The 6890-nt window shown below is 41.4% G+C and overlaps 1 pseudogene; it reads right to left on the bottom strand.

Moving 5' to 3' along the window:
- Nucleotides 1-3497: 3497 nt before the first annotated feature.
- Nucleotides 3498-3775, bottom strand: LOC143669102 (large ribosomal subunit protein eL43 pseudogene; annotated as a pseudogene).
- Between the last annotated feature and the right edge of the window lie 3115 nt (nt 3776-6890).

Below are 6890 nucleotides of genomic sequence, written 5' to 3'. Positions count from 1 at the left end.
AATGAAGATTTTTCCTAATGAGCTTTCTGGGGCCATGACTGGGACCCCATTTGCCTTGAGATCTGTTTGTCTCCTGAGTCCCACCCTGGTGTTTGCATCAGACCTTACTCAATGCGTCCCACATGGAGCACGCACCAGCTTCTCCTCCCGCCATCCCGGCATGCCCTCCTCCCTCTCTGCCTAGGTACAGAGTCAAAACAGGGCAGAGGGGGTGGTTTGTGGCTTCTCCTGGAGCCAGGCCCACTCTGCAGGCATTGCTCACTCAGGCCTACCAGGCACGACTCTCCTTTCTGGCACATGTAGAAACAGCTGAGATGCAAACCAACGCACCCCTCAGTGCACAAGATTGGACTAAGGGGTTAGTTCCTAGGAATTTAAAGTTGTTCCCCAGCTGGATGCTCTGTCTCAATCCTGCAGGAGTTTGGGGCCAGCCCTGGTGTTTCCTGGAATAAGTGGCTGTCATCAGCCTTTTCAAGACCATGGAGCTCTGGTTTTAACAGTTGCTTTCCTAGAGTACCAGCCATCATAGATTTATCACGGGGTTCAACAGAGCTGGCCATCTGCATATCTATTTTGGTTTAAACCACTTCCCAAAATAGGCACTGACTTTCACCCCATCATGTTAATTCTTTTTTGGTGAGGGGCTGGATCTGGGATCCATGGACACTGCGCTTTTGTTGTGTGTGTGTCTGTATGTGTGCAGATGTATATGCATGTATGTATGTATCTATAGAAGACTCTGTATCTATGTTTATAGACATATGAACATATGTAAATATGCTATGTCTATGCATATCTCTGTCAAATAGCTTTTTAAAAATTTGTTATTTTCGCAGAGCATTGGATTATCATCCACACAGCTAAGTGTCCTGTCTCAGTCTGATTGCCATGGCTACATTGTTGACCCACAGCTTTGGGATCGGGAAATTTTTGTTTCTCCAATGCTGGAAGACCTTGAAAAACTATCCACTGCCTTCTCCTGCCTCTGATTCCCTGGTTCTCCAAATTTCAGTGCAGCCAATAGGCATGTATTCACCTCTTTAGGAAGCCCAGCCCTCTGCTAGGTGGTGTGAGGCTTTGAGAATTTATTATCTAGTTTGAGGTCAAGACTACTATGAATGGGGCAACGGATAACAAAGTAGGCCTGAGTTTTTTTGCTTTGTTTTTTAAATTCAAGTCTAACCTATATACAGAAACATCCCAGAGGTACAGCTCCATGTGTTATTGCAAAGTGAACAGGTTCATGCAACCACCACGCAGATCAAGAGCAGAACGTCATTGTAGCTGAAGACTTCTTACAGCCCTCCTGGTGTAGGCACCCTGCTACATCTAAAACTGTTCTTCCACAGCACAATTTGGGACTGGGATTTCATCCTTAATTATGTCTCAGTAAGAATTTGGAGAAGGAAAGCCTCCCATTGGCTGGAAAGGATTTGCTCATGGCAGGATTTGAGTGGGACCTGGGTTGGCATTCTGACGTTGGATTAGGGATGACCCAGGTGTGCTTCCCATGTGGTGCTTTTGATCCAGGGGAGGATGTAGATTGTTCTGGCATCATTTTCACCTGGACCATTTCCTCCTGACCAGCCTCCTCGGTGGCATTAGAGGGAGCCTGAACCAAGGCGGTGGTGATTGTTGGGATGGTGATTTGGACTATCTACCTGCCCAAAGCATTCACCCATGTCTTAGGGATGAGCAAATGATGCAGGACGGATGGAAGCGAGGCAATCCATGGTGGATGCTTGGAGATGTCAGTGATGCCGTGGGAATAATTTTGCATGAAGACATAAATGATTTTTATATCTTTTATTTTGGGAGGGAGGAGAGCGACAGGGTTCTTGATTACTAGATATTCAGAAGCCTAATACCTGTTCAGTGTGTCAACTCTAGTTTTCTTTGGGAAGTTAGGCATAAGTATTGGAACATTTATAGTCCAAATGGTGAAAATTTCAAAACAGATTATGTTAAGAAAAAAATAAGAGGGAGGGATGTGACGACTCATAAAAGAAGTATGCAAGTCACAGATATTTAACCTGATGGAGACAGTGAAGATAAGGGATGCTATTTTAATAAAAAGACCACCCCGGACAGAACAGGTCCTGCAGTATGGGTTTAGTGTCTGCTCCTAATTCCTGGAAATACGCTCACTGAATATTCCCCTGAATATTCAAGCAATTTTACCCAGGTCTGTTTCCTAAATCGTGACGCTTCATTACCACCAATTTGAAGTTGGTATTAGATGGGTCACCAGGAAGGGACTTTCAGGACTATAGATTTGGGGGGATGCATTATTATTATTGCTAACCGAGCACCCTGCTTCTCTCAGATGCCTCAGCTTTGACCTTCTTCCATCTCACATAAAAACAACAACAGTAGAATTGTGTATTTTTTCTTAAATTAAAAAGTAATATATGGGCAGTTCAACAGTGGCTCCATGGCAGAATTCTCACCTGCTGTGCCAGAGACCTGGGTTTGATTCCCAGAGCCTGCCCATGCCCTTTCTTCACCCCCCCCAAAAAAGTAATATATAAAGGAGTACAGAGCTACCGTTTGATGAGATGAAAAAGATGGGTAATGGATGTTGGTAATGGTAGTACAATACTGTGAATGCAATTAGTACATCTGAATTGCACACTTGGAAGCAATTAACATGGGAAATTTTGAGTTGTGTATATGTTACTAAAATAAAAGTTTTTTTTTTTTTTTAGATAATATGTGACTGCTACCAAGAGTATGGAAAGGAAAAAAATAAAGGTTGCGTGTCAAAGGGTAATCATTATTTAACGGTTTGTTTTATTTTATTCCCAAACTGAAAGCATACATTACATGCACACACATATGCACATGCTTGTAGTAGCATAGGTTAGTTGCTGCTACTTATAATCCAAATAACGCTAATGAATACAAACATAATATCATATTTATGCAACCCTTTTCCGCTACAAATCTATTTTTGCATATGGTCCAATCTCATAAAAATTATTTAAAGTTGGGATTTTTCTCATTTGGCAGAAAAGAAAGGCTACAGAGATTAAGACACTTGTCCAAATTATGCTTCACGTTGGAAATAGAGTTGGGGAAAGTTCAGTTATTTGAACTAAGCTTTAAGTCCACCTGGCTCTCTTCCCTACCATAAGATTTGCAGTCAACATTGGAGGTGAACTATCATCCCAGCCTTGCAAAAAGATTCAATGAAGCTACCACCCTACCTTCATAATAATACTGATCTCCCCATCAGTATCAACTCATAAACCACTCTATTTCATTCTTGAGGGTACACAGAATTCATTTAAATATAAATAAAATCAGAACTGAGGTTATTAGTATCGGCTTACTCCAGTAGAATCGTAGGGAAGACTTTCTTAGCTTGGAAAATACTTGTAGTATTCCTGGGTGTGTTGGTACCAGATTATTTACCACGTCATTTTTTGGGTCGTTGTTGTTACATAAATTAACCCATTTATTAGGAGCTAGAGATGTTTCAAATTGTGGTGCTTCTACTGGTCTTTCAATCCCTTCATTGCCCTGAGGGCAGACGTCACTGTACCTGCGGAGGACGTGTCGCAGGTCCAGACAGCACCAGCTACTGTTATCATGTAGGGACCACAGTGCCAGGTCCCCATGTGCTCATCTCCATTTTGGTTCTGCCACAGAAGGAGCAAGTGTGGCTGGCGTGCTGGCTGATTTCAATTTTCTTCACTGTTTTCCTGAGGGAGATGCTATAATGGGTCCCGCATCTCCCGACAAGTCGGACCTTCTTGGTGCATTTTGCCATGTTACGCAAACTTGTCTCCAAGCCCCCAAATTTATGAGAAGGAAAATGGAGCGTCTTCTTGTATAACTGAATTGTGAATTCTGTTTTAGGTTCACTGGCAAAGAGATCTTGATTTGTCCCTTTGAGATAGAGCAGTAACTCTTTGCGTGCTGATTTTATTTATTTATTTTTAAGTACATTAAATTCATTAAGAGTCATTTGCTTAAGGAGATGCTCTCTTCCTTATCAATTATATATTGAGAAAATGGGCATAGATGGTATGTCACAACAGAAGGGCTTCTGTGATTTTGGAAGTGAATTATTTTAATTTTTTTCAACTCACAATAACTGTACAGGGAATTGCTGAAGGTTCATGTTTTATTGTCCTTTGGTATAAAATTTCTGTAGTTTGCAAAAATAAAAGTTATGGGCTGAATGCCCTTTATTTGCTACTCCCTGAGAGAAAGGTTGAGATAGAGAAAGGAGATTCAGTAATAGCCAATTGTAGAGGGAAATGCTGCTAACAACTGGTAGATAGGAAGAGGGAGGAAAAAAAATCACCTCAGTTATGTATTGATTAAGATTAGATTCAGCTTTATAAGAGTCAGAAATGCCTTGTAACCATGGCATAAAAAGATAACAGTTAAAATCTCTCTCATATAAAATAAGTCCAGAGTTGGCAGTATAGGGCCTTCATGAGATTTTCAGATACTCAGCTTCCAAACACTTCATTATTTATCATCTTAGGGTGTAGCTTTTGTCTTCTTGATTTTTATGGTCCAAGATGGCTGCTAGAGTTCCAGCCATCATATCTCTGTTCCTTTTAAAAGGGAGGAACTTCTCAGGAGTTCCACAAAATGTTTCTGCTTGTATCTCATTGTACGAAACCTAGTCCTAGGGCCACACACAGCTGTAAGATCGGCTGGGAGGAAATATAGTGTATATTATGGATGCCAATAAGCTGGAGTGAAAATTGTGATTCTGTTGCTGCAAAGGGGAAAAATTGATATTGAGAGGCAAATAGCATTCCGTGACACAGTCCTGCTACTCAAATATCCACTCATACCTTTCTTCACCTTCCTGCTACCTGCATTGTGATTGTAATCACTGTAGCTTCAGAGTTATTCAGGAGCTGCATGCAAGCTGGGGAATGAAAGCTGCACACAATAGGACAGCCAGATGGAAGGTGCAGGAGACCTTGACGCTGTAGAGCTCTGGACAGACTACCTCTAGATTTCTGTATGAGGGTGAAATAGACTTCTAGGTTGATTAAGCCATTTTTGTTAGGGTTTTGTTGGTTGCAGCTGAAACCAATCTCATAAAATAACTTTTTTATAAGATTAGATCTTATTTTGCCTGCCAGAGCAGTGGACTGGCCATCTGTCCATCCATCCTGGCCTACTATGTACCAGGCTTCAGGTATTGTGATCTTCCCACAGGAGCTCACAGTCTACTGAGAACAAACACACCAATGCCATAAAGAGACCCCGGTTGTTTTAGTAAAAATCTGTACAAGGTAGAGCCGAGCCCGGAGATATTTGCAATATTCTCTGCTGCCATCTTTAGACTGAAAAAATAAACCTATAAGTACATTTGGGGTGTTCACCATATCATATTTTCCTACGTCTTTGAACATTAGCATTGTGCTAGTCACTTATAATTGTTTCTTGAGATATACAACCTTCTTGAGACATATAATATTTTTTGTTGATATCAGGAAGATGGATTAAATACCAGTCTTCTCCTGAGAAAGTTTCAAGATAATTGGAGCAGAATATTTTTACATAAAAGGAAAGATAGTTTGGCTACTTATAACTACGTTCAAGAGGAAGTGGACATTTTTGGTGAGAAGAAGTTTACTTTCCAGAATCCTTATTTAATTATTATTATTATTGGCATTTTAACACCCATATGTTCCCGTTTCCATTAATTATTTAATTTCCATAGCAACTTCTCTTTAACAGAGGAGGAAACTGAAGTTCAGGGAGTCTAGGAGACTTGCCCAAGGCCACACTGCTCATAGATAGTGGAGGCAGAATTTGAATTCGGTCAGAGTCTCCTTTTTTTGTATTCCATTCACGTGCAGATAGTAACTTCACTGGAAAGACTCAGGAAAGCAGAAGCAGGTAGAAGATTAGTGGAAGCTGAAGAGGAAAAGGTTCAGTTTTTTTTTATGTTTTCCTGCTCTGCTAGGAAACATCGCTGTAGCTATCAGATGGTTGAAGTGTCAACCTGACGCTTGCAGGAGGGCAGGATACATTTATTCCTTTTGGCCTAGATGGGTGCTAAGTTAGCTGCTCAGTTGCAGTTTTCAGGTGAAGATACTCTCTGGCAGTCGTGGGAGTTCCTCTTTGGAAGCCACTCTACTAACATGCAAAATCAGTGTCACCGAGGTTTTTGCTGATGTTACTGCCTCCGACACGGTTTGATCTTTACATAAAAGAGACATTTGTTATTTGATGAGACAAAGACAGTGAAGGATCGTGGAAGCCTCTGGAGCTGTATTGTACAAATACCTGCAAACTCCCCCTGCATAAGATCCCTTGGTTTGTTTTCATTGCCAATTCTTTGTCACCCAGTGGGCCTACCCTTGCTCTTACTTGTTGGTGAATTATTGTCCCCAGCTCTGTTGAGTTTGGGGAACCAGTAGATCATGTTTCCAGCTTTGGCAATGAGGGAGCATGCTGGGCTTCGTCAGCTTCGTGTTTGTCTCTTTCCTCCTCCTTTTTCTTTTTCTCGTTCTCTTGGTTCTTGTTCTTTCCACAGTGACCACCTTCCCCCTTGTTACTGTCCCCCAGCTTCCTGGAACACTACCCACCCACCATCAAAGCTCACACATTCCAGAATTAGAAATGGGTGAAATATATGAAAAACCTATGCAATGGGCTTCTGCATTTTTAACATTTTAAACCTCCCCTCATTGTGATTCACCTGCTACCCAGACTGTGGGAAAGAAATAGCCCACGTTCAAGACTGGAGAAACTTATTTTCTTAGTGACCAAATAAGAGTTGATATTGGTCAGTGGCTTACATAGCTTTGATCGATTTTCATCCGCAATTCTGGGACACGCTTTTTCTAGAGAGCAGTGTCTTTCATGTATGAGAGCTTAGCTGCGAGATAATTGGTAGGACATGT

Source organism: Tamandua tetradactyla, chromosome 25 (genome assembly GCF_023851605.1).
Source record: "Tamandua tetradactyla isolate mTamTet1 chromosome 25, mTamTet1.pri, whole genome shotgun sequence".
NCBI lineage: Eukaryota > Metazoa > Chordata > Mammalia > Pilosa > Myrmecophagidae > Tamandua > Tamandua tetradactyla.
The sequence above is the reverse complement of the archived record's forward strand: the minus strand, read 5'-3'. Positions and strand labels throughout refer to the sequence as shown.